The sequence below is a fragment of the Mercenaria mercenaria genome, chromosome 6 (genome assembly GCF_021730395.1).
Source record: "Mercenaria mercenaria strain notata chromosome 6, MADL_Memer_1, whole genome shotgun sequence".
Taxonomy (NCBI): Eukaryota; Metazoa; Mollusca; class Bivalvia; order Venerida; family Veneridae; genus Mercenaria; species Mercenaria mercenaria.
In genome coordinates, this window is record NC_069366.1 from 9,762,973 (window position 1) to 9,776,777 (window position 13,805).

Sequence of the window (13,805 nt, forward strand, 5' to 3'; positions counted from 1 at the left end):
CAACGAAGCATGTACAGATAAACTTTTACCTGTAACATGCCTGGGGCTAATTTCCACTACCGGACACGGTTTTATGGCTCTTTAGCCTGTGTATTGCTGTCAAATCAAGCCAAATGCGCCTGTGTATAAATTTGTAAATTGAGGGGCCCATAGTAATAAAATTGGTAACTAGCCAGCCAGTTTGGGGGGGGGGGGGGGGGGGGGCAGGCCCCCCATCCTGGACACGTGCCTGATTGTCCCGTATATACGACATAGCTGAAAATAAAATTGGGTTTCTGACATTGCTTAATGTATTTACGTTCATTTAATGAAGACGTTATTATTAACATTAAATTTTCTGTTGCATTGATTTTATTAATCATTTTGATTTTTTTTTGTACGAAAATCAACGTGTAATTCACATAACTAAATATTGCATTCTGTTTAACACTTACCCTTAATACACTTTCCAAAGTGAGTGTACTATTGTATGAACAGTAAAATCATACTTTACGAACATTATTGATACGCCTTGAGACAATGATCGTACTTTAGGTATGGCACTGTACTTTCATACAAAACCGCAGTTGGTTTGTGTGCTTTTTGTGGTTGCCTTGAGAGTTTATATGTGGTCCCAACCATATTATCAAAGTAACCACAAATGAATTACTAGTTTTATTTCATGGAGAAAGTAGATGGGTATATAGCTTAGACAAAGAGTAAATTCTGTAAGTATATACTTTATATATACTTTATTACATATAAGTAAAGAGCAAAATCCTGTTTGTTTTGCGAAATAAATATATGTGCGCATGATCCCCATTTAGACGACATGTGTAATATGTGAAAAACAATGAGACAAATCCCTGTGTAATACATTAACCTTTAGCCTGCTTGCGGCAGGTGATTCTGCCTTTGCGACCAGTACAGACCAGATCCAAGATGAGCATGCATATCTGTAGATGTTACGCCGATATTAGAAAGAAATATTTAAAAGCTTTTTATTATAGACATCCATCAGTATATAAATTTATACAACTTTTAAATACAACTAATAAAACAGAACTTATTCACCTATCCAGATATGTTAAAGAAGCTCTTACTATTGGAAATGCACTTTTGAATGTTGAAGTCTAAATTTTCATGTTCATTCTCCATCAGATTATCATTATATTTGTATAACTATATTTATTTTGTATCTATTGTTTGTAACTTGTCCTTTATTTCATGTTTATTTTCACGTTGACAGTATATATGTGAACTATATGAATTAGACGATGTACTACGTACAAGTCTGAATAAAACATCTGTTCTGTTCTGTTCTGTTCATATCCATGCAGGCTCATCTTGGTCTGCACTGTTCACTGTTCAGTCAGTAAATTTTCAGTGAACACCCCTTTATATGATAAATGGTACTGCCCATACTGAATGATAGACCTATCCATTTTAGAAATTTAACAGGGTAAAAGTTAATACCGACTTAGAGAACAGTCCATCTTTCAGCCATGCTTATTACTTCTGGCTTTTGGTTGCTTGATGCTGTTATTAGATTGTTTTGTTAGGTGCCTTTCAAACTGAAATTATCCATTTAACTTACAATAAAAGGCAATTTGGAATAAAATGTACCATCGTGTTTACCAGAAATTTATCAGGAAACGAGTATAGAAGAAAGAGTCACAGAGGAGATGACACTATACTATAATGATATTGTTAGTATAATCGTTTTCATCTTAGTTTTATTAAAGGTAGTTCTGCATGTTCGGATCAAATTCTTTTCTATAATTAAGAATTTAATTTAACGCTGATCTTTCAAATCATTATGCTATACAAGCAACATTCAGCCATTGGAAAACACTAGAAATTCCGCTCATGTTTTTACTGGACAGATTTAAAACATTTGGATACCTCCAAAGAAAGTTTTTATCATAGCAGTTTATGGGAAAATCACATTTTTGGTGATATTTTCGCGTATAGAAAAGTTTCGAAAATGCAGATCTTAAATGTTCTCAAATATTTATACTGAGGTCGAAACAACCGTATATTCAAATATACTATATTAAACTGTATATGCTTTGAAAAAATTGCATTTGACTTCAGAGATTCGCAAATGCCATTACAGTATTTAAATTTGTTCACTCAGTCTTGCATCGTAAATAATTAACTTTATTTTAAAAACGCAACTCTTAACTTTGTTTTAAAATGTAAAAGAAATCTAGTGAGACTATTGCGACAATTTATATCACAAACTGACTTTTATAGGGATGTCATTTTCAAACTTCCTAAATGGCTTGGTCATGTCAATTTTGCAATCATATTCGGTAAAGTTTATGAAAAAAAGTATTATAAAAAGAAAGTATGATTCGATTAGTGTGAGACAGACAACAAATTTTGTGCCACGCTCTGGAATAGAAAACAGGATCCTGTGAGTGAGTTCCTGTTCGATCTAGTCTGAGAAGATAGGTGAAAGACAAAATATGGTGTTATAAAAACCCACCGGAACTGAGTTTACAAAGTTTTCTACTGTCCTGCTTCGCCGGGTCATCAAAGTTGTTTCAGTTGTTGTTTTGTCGCTGTGTTCCTCCCAATGTTTGTTTTGTCAACTTGTATATTTTTTAATCTGTCAATGCGTATTTGAGTATTTAATCGTTGGAAACGCTATTGCAGAGTTTGCCGCTGTGTTCCTCTCCGTGCTCTTTTGTTCATCTTTATATTTTCTTCACTCTTTCCATGTATTTTCGTGTACATATCCGTCACACAGGCCGAACTTTTGGAGGGTGGCTATATTTTTTGAAGCGTTATCTTTGATTTATTTGTGCGTATACTGGCAGTGTGAGTATACCGCAAACCACAGGATCGCAAACACGCACTTGCACGAGACAAAGCAAACACGCACTTGCACGAGACAAAGCAAACACGCACTTGCACGAGACAAAGCAAACACACACTTGCACGAGACAAAGCAAACACACACACACACACACACACACACACAAAGCAAACACACTCACAGAAAACAACAACAAAAATGGGCACCGCCCAGGGACAACTGGTGGTTGAAAAACGGTGAGGATCTAACCTCACACATTGTAAAAGGAGAATGGTTGGAAACATATGTGACGGGGGAATAGGGAACAAACATAACAATATTCATAACATTTAATAGAAACGGACAGAGAAAAAGGTGAAAATAGAGCTTTATTTACATCATGAGCTGTATTGACTATGATTTTTGTGTACTTATTTTTAACTTGTCTACTCTGTAGTAATTATCTACGTTCAGTCGTTTTCTTCTCTTGCTTAGAAGCTTTTGTTTGCTTGTTTGTTTAGGGTTTAACGACGTTTCATAACAGTAATTCAGTTGTGTAAACGCGGGCACCTTACAAGTGTTCTTGGATTTTGTTCTTCGCAGGTAATTGCCAACTTCCCCACATGAATCAGGGGTGGGTGACGAATGATTTCAGACACTATGTCTTTTATGAGATAGTCACGAGGAACATACGCCCCGCCCAGGCATTAAATTAACGACCCCGCGATCCGTAGATCTGCGAACTTCCTATTGAGCTAAGCGGGCGGGATAAGCTAGAATTCAAAATGATATGATGGGCAAGATCCTTGTGCTCTTAAAAGACGACTAAGACGAGATAAATAGTTTCATTTTAAACAATTTCATAACTAGAACTTGTAGTTGGAGTTTTGACTAGATTTAGATGGAACATTCTCTAGCGTTAGGATTTCACAATTAGAACATAATAGGGTTTCCGTCTTTACGGTAGTAGGAGGGCCCCTATTTGAAAGATATCTTCCCCGACTCTTTAAATTACCCTGTGTATTAAATTTTTTTTCATTTAAACGAAATAGGTATGGAACTAAATTGCTCCTATTTCTGGATACAAATCATCCCACTTCTGTCTAAACTAGTATCATCATTTGCAATTCTAAATCAAGCATCGGGTCAAGAACCGGTCAGCTGGATATAAATAAGCTGTATGGCCTATTAACAGTGTCATCTGCGAACGTAACCTCTAGCTTCATGTAGGATAGCCTAAACTAGCTTGTCCTTAGATGTAACGCTGGTCACAGGAAATGTAATAAATTCAATAAGAAGATCCCCATAGGAAGCAAACAATGCAACCAAGAAAAATATTGTATTATGTACAATGTATATGTCATTTCCCCTAATGCTATATTTTATTGATAACTTATTGTTGACTGACCTAGTTTTGAGACATCATGTATGTTGTTTTCCAGAATCATCTTTTCTTACTCTTGGTGATACATGTAAGTTCTGGATGATTTACTTTAAGTGTGGATTAAAAAAAAAACAACATAACTTTGAAGAGAGGATGTATATTCTTTGGACATACTAAATTCAGTTTGGATTTGTGAACAATTTGTTTGGATTTAAATTTGACCAGGACAGGATTTGGACTATTTTTACATATTAGATTGGATTTTGCGACTATTTGACATTTTAAAGGTTGTTACTTTTATGAATAAAATTTTGTTATTGTTAATAGTTGCTGGTTTGTTTTTCTGTTATGTAACAAGCAGTTGTTACACTTAGACGTAAACATAAAATAGCAGACTCGGTTTGATTAAGTCTGTTCATGAGGGGTAATGAAATATGCACCACTTCTCACGCCCCCTAGCACCGGCTTATTTTATTTATTTATTTTGTTGGGTTTAACGATGCACCGACACAGTTATAGGTCATATGGCGACTTTCCAGCTTTTGGTGGAGGAAGACCCCTGGTGCCCCTCCGTGCATTATTTCACATCTCGAGTGGGCACCTTGGTAGAATTACCGACCTTCCGTAAGTCAGCTGGATGGCTTCCTCACATGAAGAATTCAACGCCCCGAGTGAGGCTCGAACCTATATCGATGAGGGGCAAGTGATTTATTACCCAGATATTGAATGCACTCCATGATCCCAAAGGATCGGAAAATATAACTGAATCCAATGTTAGTCAAATTGATTTTGGTTTGTGCACTATGTGTTTTCTTTCGCCGTATTCCAATGTAAAGTTTAATATTCTCATGTGTATATATAAATCGTTCGAACTGTTAATACAATCAAACATTAAATACTTTATTTATGTGTCTAAATTGTGTCTTGCGTAAAATATATTCGAAAATGATATCGAACACAGGGTATATTTCTTGCATAAATTAGATTAAACATTAATATCGAATACAAAGTATATTTATCTAACAAAATGTGTGTGAAACTGTTAAAAAGTTGTTTATGAAAAGATGAAACATTGCACATTACACACATGTATATGTTTGGAGATAGACTCTCCCGTGTGAAACACTACAATGTTCTATATATTTATGATAGTACATTTCTAACACAGGATAAGGGTTTTTGCACTTGGATCCGATGTTGTTACATTGAAGCACAGCATCCCATATTTCATTATACTGTAAAGCTACATTCACACATACGGATATGTCCGTGCGTTGAGGTACGGTGCGGATGGGATTGGTTTGTGGAGGGGGGCGGACACGGATAAGTACGGAGCAGTACGTCTTAGTACGGGAAAATGGTGAGAAACGGGGGAACAAAAAATACAGGACGCGAATAAGTACTACGTTGAACTACGTTTTACTGCGCCTGGCAACTTGCCCAGTGCGTGGACGGGTCTGTCGGATCAATACGGTAAGGTACGTTTCAGAACGGATAACTATGTTTTAGTACGTTTAACTACGGATGAATAAATATCAACCAAGTTGGACTAAAAACATATGAATAGTGATACTTTATTTTAGTAATTTTCGTGTGAATGAGATGACCCCCTGTTTACATCGTTGTCATGGCGGGAGAAATTCGTTTGATGAAACTTTTTTTCAATACACATAAATTGTAGCAAATTTTGTCAAAATATGAAATAATGAAATACTGTAAATGCAGTAAAAAAATATTCCATTTTGAAAAAAATAATCACTTCTTGGGTGTGTTTACATGACTGACCAATCAGAACGCACAGACGCTACCTTATTCCCATGTATAGTACACTTACCTCATTCCCAGTAAGTACCCTGTACTTTTTTTGAATTGGTGGTATCTGACCTTAGCGGTGAATGTCCACGACATAACAGAACTACTCTTCTTACATACAGGTCTATAAGGTCAAGTGAATAACCTCGAATGAATTACTTTTGGCGAAGGTGGTATTTGTAAGTACTAAATGAGAGAACGTGCAGTCTTGCATCGTAAATAATTAACTTTATTTTAAAAACGCAATTCTTAACTTTGTTTTAAAATGTAAAAGAAATCTAGTAAGACTATTGCGACAATTTATATCACAAACTGACTTTTATAGGGATGTTATTTACAAACTTCCTAAATGGCTTGGTCATGTCAATTTTGCAATCATATTCGGTAAAGTTTATGAAAAAAAGTATTATAAAAAGAAAGTATGATTCGATTAGTGTGAGACAGACAACAAATTTTGTGCCACGCTCTGGAATAGAAAACAGGACCCTGTAAGTGAGTTCCTGTTCGATCTAGTCTGAGAAGATAGGTGAAAGACAAAATATGGTGTAATAAAAAACCCACTGGAACTGAGTTTACAAAGTTTTCTACTGTCCTGCTTCGCCGGGTCATCAAAGTTGTTTCAGTTGTTGTTTTGTCGCTGTGTTCCTCCCAATGTTTGTTTTGTCAACTTGTATATTTTTTAATCTGTCAATGCGTATTTGAGTATTTAATCGTTGGAAACGCTATTGCAGAGTTTGCCGCTGTGTTCCTCTCCGTGCTCTTTTGTTCATCTTTATATTTTCTTCACTCTTTCCATGTATTTTCGTGTACATATCCGTCACACAGGCCGAATTTTTGGAGGGTGGCTATATCTTTTGAAGCGTTATCTTTGATTTATTTGTGCGTATACTGGCAGTGTGAGTATACCGCAAACCACAGGATCGCAAACACGCACTTGCACGAGACAAAGCAAACACGCACTTGCACGAGACAAAGCAAACACGCACTTGCACGAGACAAAGCAAACACACACACACACACAAAGCAAACACACTCACAGAAAACAACAACACAAATGGGCACCGCCCAGGGACAACTGGTGGTTGAAAAACGGTGAGGATCTAACCTCACACATTGTAAAAGGAGAATGGTTGGAAACATATGTGACGGGGGAATAGGGAACAAACGTAACAATATTCATAACATTTAATAGAAACGGACAGAGAAAAAGGTGAAAATAGAGCTTTATTTACATCATGAGCTGTATTAACTATGATTTTTGTGTACTTATTTTTAACTTGTCTACTCTGTAGTAATTATCTACGTTCAGTCGTTTTCTTCTCTTGCTTAGAAGCTGTTGTCTGCTTGTTTTTTTTTAGGGTTTAACGACGTTTCATAACAGTAATTCAGTTGTGTAGGGATTAGCTAGAATTCAAAATGATATGATGGGCAAGATCCTTGTGCTCTTAAAAGACGACTAAGACGAGATAAATAGTTTCATTTTAAACAATTTCATCACTAGAAATTGTAGTTGGAGTTTTGACTAAATTTAGATGGAACATTCTCTAGCGTTAAGATTTCATAATTAGAACATAATAGGGTTTCCGTCTTTACGGTAGTAGGAGGGCCCCTATTTGAAAGATATCTTCCCCGACTCTTTAAATTACCCTGTGTATTAAATTTTTTTTCATTTAAACGAAATAGGTATGGAACTAAATTGCTCCTATTTCTGGATACAAATCATCCCACTTCTATCTAAACTAGTATCATCATTTGCAATTCTAAATCAAGCATCGGGTTAAGAACCGGTCAGCTGGATATAAATAAGCTGTATGGCCTATTAACAGTGTCATCTGCGAACGTAACCTCTAGCTTCATGTAGGAAAGCCTAAACTAGCTTGTCCTTAGATGTAACGCTGGTCACAGGAAATGTAATAAATTCAATAAGAAGATCCCCATAGGAAGCAAACAATGCAACCAAGCAAAATATTGAATTATGTACAATGTATATGTCATTTCCCCTAATGCTATATTTTATTGATAACTTATTGTTGACTGACCTAGTTTTGAGACATCATGTATGTTGTTTTCCAGAATCATCTTTTCTTACTCTTGGTGATACATGTAAGTTCTGGATGATTTACTTTAAGTGTGGATTAAAAAAACAACAACATAACTTTGAAGAGAGGATGTATATTCTTTGGACATACTAAATTCAGTTTGGATTTGTGAACAATTTGTTTGGATTTAAATTTGACCAGGACAGGATTTGGACTATTTTTACGTATTAGATTGGATTTTGCGACTATTTGACATTTTAAGGGTTGTTACTTTTATGAATAAAATTTTGTTATTGTTAATAGTTGCTGGTTTGTTTTTCTGTTATGTAACAAGCAGTTGTTACACTTAGACGTAACAAATAGCAGACTCGGTTTGATTAAGTCTGTTCATGAGGGGTAATGAAATATGCACCACTTCTCACGCCCCCCTAGCACCGGCTTATTTTATTTATTTATTTTGTTGGGTTTAACGATGCACCGACACAGTTATAGGTCATATGGCGACTTTCCAGCTTTTGGTGGAGGAAGACCCCTGGTGCCCCTCCGTGCATTATTTCACATCTCGAGTGGGCACCTTGGTAGAATTACCGACCTTCCGTAAGTCAGCTGGATGGCTTCCTCACATGAAGAATTCAACGCCCCGAGTGAGGCTCGAACCTATATCGATGAGGGGCAAGTGATTTATCACCCAGATATTGAATGCACTCCATGATCCCAAAGGATCGGAAAATATAACTGAATCCAATGAGTCAAATTGATTTTGGTTTGTGCACTATGTGTTTTCTTTCGCCGTATTCCAATGTAAAGTTTAATATTCTCATGTGTATATATAAATCGTTCGAACTGTTAATACAATCAAACATTAAATACTTTATTTATGTGTCTATATTGTGTCTTGCGTAAAATATATTCGAAAATGATATCGAACACAGGGTATATTTCTTGCATAAATTAGATTAAACATTAATATCGAATACAAAGTATATTTATCTAACAAAATGTGTGTGAAACTGTTAAAAAGTTGTTTATGAAAAGATGAAACATTGCACATTACACACATGTATATGTTTGGAGATAGACTCTCCCGTGTAAAACACTACAATGTTCTATATATTTATGATAGTACATTTCTAACACAGGATAAGGGTTTTTGCACTTGGATCCGATGTTGTTACATTGAAGCACAGCATCCCATATTTCATTATACTGTAAAGCTACATTCACACATACGGATATGTCCGTGCGTTGAGGTACGGTGCGGATGGGATTGGTTTGTGGAGGGGGGCGGACACGGATAAGTACGGAGCAGTACGTCTTAGTACGGGAAAATGGTGAGAAACGGGGGAACAAAAAATACAGGACGCGAATAAGTACTACGTTGAACTACGTTTTACTGCGCCTGGCAACTTGCCCAGTGCGTGGACGGGTCTGTCGGATCAATACGGTAAGGTACGTTTCAGAACGGATAACTATGTTTTAGTACGTTTAACTACGGATGAATAAATATCAACCAAGTTGGACTAAAGTCACGCTCAAATAGCTACGGATCGCTCAAACTTTTGTGCATGTTTAAAAGTTGGAGAAACTTGCAAGTTTGGGATAAGTCTTGAATACGTTTTGACCAAGTGTTGGTACGGATTGATACGGGTTACTACTGGGGTATTAAACAGGAAATTTAGACTAAATAAAATTTCAGAATTTTCAATGTACTTAATTGGTTAGGGTAAGGGTTATGGTTATAGGGAATCCTTCTATTGTCTGACAATGGAAGACAGTTTCTTTCTTCTGGATACGTATTTGTAACACTGCACTATCTACAGTAAAAAAGAGGGTGGCACTTTGTGAAGCTGAAAAGCAAGAAGTTCATATAAAACTGACTTTTCTTGGTTAAACAAACCTTCACTCAATGTAATTTGGCAGATGTTTCTATTGCTAGTGAAGTAGCTAGAGAATTTATTATAAAACCGGTACTAGCTGTGTTATGTAGAAATATATTGCTTATCGGAAAAAGACAGTCTGCAGATATGACAGTGCTAGTGGAAGGGGTCGCAATAAGCTCATAACCTATTTACATTTAAAACAGATTTTTTTTCATTCTCTCTGCTTCTCACAGAGCAATATTTAGTATGTTTCGGTGTGGCGTTGCTCTTACTAGAACAGACATATATGAAAATACTCGTACTTTGGTGGAAACATATTGCGCAATATTTCCACTGTAGAAATCATGCATATTTCTCGATACAGATCTAATAATTTGTAAAAATGAAACCTTTCCCCTATTCTTAACGAAGAATGAGGTTTTGATCTCTTAATGTAATAAATTTGTCTCCGGCTTTATTCAGCGAATAAAATATTAATGATGATCATTATCATAGTTATGATAATGCATATGGTAGTAATGAAAACAAAGTCAATAATTGTGATAATTATGACAACAGTAACTAAATAGTAATATAAATGATAATTAATAAAAAAATACCACCACTACTGATAACGATGATGATATTGATCTTAAAAGCATTAATATCATTAATATTGTTACGAACTGATAAAGGTAAACATTTAGCAAACAAGTAATGTAATAATATACTACCACCCAGAAAGTTTATATTAGAACAACGGTATTATCGGCGATGATATAGATCGATTGTAAAATTAACAAAATTTCAGTATGAAAAAAGTTAAGGTACCGATAAAGTAGATACGTTATGCATGTAAAATATTCAGCGGAACTCCACCTCATGTGTATCAATTTTGCGTCAGTAAATTGCCCGCTTCAATTAAGATATCGAAATTAAGTATTATTCGAGAAGTATTGCAGTAACTTCTTTGAAAATAATGCTTAACTTCCACGTTTTTATTTTGCAGAAATGCGCCGCCTCAATAGAATCCATCATACGCGTCGCGGTTTTGCACACGTTGTTTCCGCCATGCAGTTATCCGTGACGTTCGTAACGTGCACACGAAAATTCTTGTTATACGTTTGCATTTTAAATCGCACCATTTCAAATTATTTCATTCTTTTTTTAATAATTTCATATACTCTTCGAGTCTCAAACCCCGCGCATTTATGTCGGTAGTTAAGTACAAGTGTTTATAAAGCATAAAAGTCATGTCCTTTTTTCAAAAAATATCTGGAACTCTGTCAAAATTGCATCAGTTATCTACATATTACTAACTACCAATATTATTTGTTACATTTAGATATAATAATTATAAACTGTTGGTTTCAGATTTCTGTACTTTTCAATAAATCTGGTTCGTCCTTTCCTTTTCAATGAATGATTTGTACTATTGTCTTAAACCTATTGAATGAACATATTATGAGACTATTTGTGTCTTTTAATTGATTTAAATGCAATCTTTTCAACCTTTGGGCTTAATCTATCAACGTTCTATTCTTTTTTAATAAATAACATTCTTGATCTTCGGTTTTAGAAGCATGACATTAGGAAATTTAAACTGAACAGACATTGAAATTTGTTTGCAAGGCAGCCAAAGAAAAAGAGCAATTAGTCTAAAATGAGTGTCTCGATTTCATAGATGACAAAGCAAAATTCATCCAGGTGTTAAAAATAAAATGATATCCTTTTCAGATAGTATATCTATATCAGACAAGTCAAATAAAAACGAACGGTTTTGAATAGAAATTGTAATATAGCACGTTTATTTATAAACATTCAAGGATATCTTAATATCTGAAAAGCTGTTAGTTTACATTTCGTTGAGTTCGTTCATAAGAGCTTGCCAAGTTCCTTATTGATATATTATGTTGCATAAACGAAATATTTTCAATTAAAGGCATATCATTTTAACAACTTTTCACTGTTTTAAGAGTTCGTTGCCCGGAGCTGCTAAATTCTTTTTTTAAGTCAGAGTATTGATAGTTATACCATTAAAGATACATTTTCAATTTCAATGCAATACCATTAAAGATACATTTTCAATTTCAATACAATACCATTAAAGATACATTTTAAATTTCAATGCAATACCATTAATTTAATAAATTTTAATGCAATACCATTTATTTAATAAAGATACATTTTAACTTTCAATGCAGTACCATTAAAGATACATTTTCAATTGCAATGCAAAACCATTAAAGATACATTTTAAATTTCAATGCAATACCATTAATTTAATAAAAGATACATTTTAAATTTCAATGCAATACCTTGAGCATTAGATGTAAAAAATGAAATATTATTCACTGGTTATGAAGATAATAATCCATTATCAAAAATACAGTAATAATACTGATGATGATACTGATAATGATGATTCGGAGACTGTTTTTAGCTCACCTTGTCACATAGTGACAAGGTGAGCTTTTGTGATCACCCTTCGTCCGTCGTCCGTGCGTGCGTGCGTCCGTCCGTCAACAATTCCTTGTCTGCACGATAGTGGTTTCATTTATGGTTTTATTTTAACCAAACTTGCACACAACTTGTATCACCATAAGGTCACGGTTCCTTTCTTGAACTGGCCAGATCCCATTATAGGTTCCAGAGTTATGGCCCCTGAAAGGGCCAAAATTAGCTATTTTGACCTTGTCTGCATAATAGCAGCTTTATTTACGATTTGATTTTTACCAAACTGGCAGACAACTTGTATCACCAAAAGATCTTGGTTCCTTTCTCGAACTGGCCAGATTCCATCATTGGTTCCAGAGTTATGGCCCCTTAAAGGGCCAGAATTAGCTATTTTGACCTTGTCTGCACAATAGCAGCTTCATTTATGATTTTAATTTAACCAAACTTGCACACAACTTGTATCACCATAAAGTCTTGGTTCCTTTCTTGAACTGGCCAGATTCCATCATTGGTTCCAGAGTGATGGCCCCTGAAAGGGCAAAAATTAGCTATTTTGACCTTGTCTGCACAATAGCAGCTTCATTTATGATTTTAATTTAACCAAACTTGCACACAACTTGTATCACCATAAAGTCTTGGTTCCTTTCTTGAACTGGCGAGATTCCATTATGGGTTCCAGAGTGATGGTCCCTGAAAGGGCCAAAATTAGCTATTTTGACCTTGTCTGCACAATATCAGCTTCATTTATGATTTGATTTTAACCAAACTTGCACACAACTTGTATCACCACGAGATCTTGCTTCCTTTCTTGAACTGGCCAGATTCCATCATTGGTTCCAGAGTTATGGCCCCTTAAAGGTCCAAAAGTGGCTATGTTGGCATTTGCAGCCATATAGAGACTTCATTTATGGTTTTATTTGATACAAACTTCCAAAATATCTTCAACAACAATAAATCTTTGATTCCATGACAAATCAGATCCAATCGTAGGTTCCAGAGTTATTTTATATCTCATTACCTCCCCTGATTGTAATCAAAATGGATTTATATCAGTAAGAACTTATAGGACTTATTTGAAATTTCATTATTGTTATTATTTGGACAGAGACAATCAGGGTAGATTACTATGGACTGGTTTTATGTCAAATTACCTCCATTTATTTCAAATTAAAATGGGTATATCTCCATAACTAATGAAGATACTGATCTGAAATTTCATTTATGTCAACAGATTTATTTGGCAGATCCTTCTTTTGTTCACTTACAATATTTATCTTTTTAATTACTTCCCTTTTACGTTACTATAAATAGCTTATTTTTAGTAACTTTTTTATTATTGGCCGTAGGGAAAAACCAAGACCACTTTTCTGTGGTACAACATGGATGGTACCTCCAAATTTTAGGTGTATTTTGACATATCTGTACCTTGTTAGAATTTTTTTTCTTTTTGGTTAAATTTCTTCTCTTTG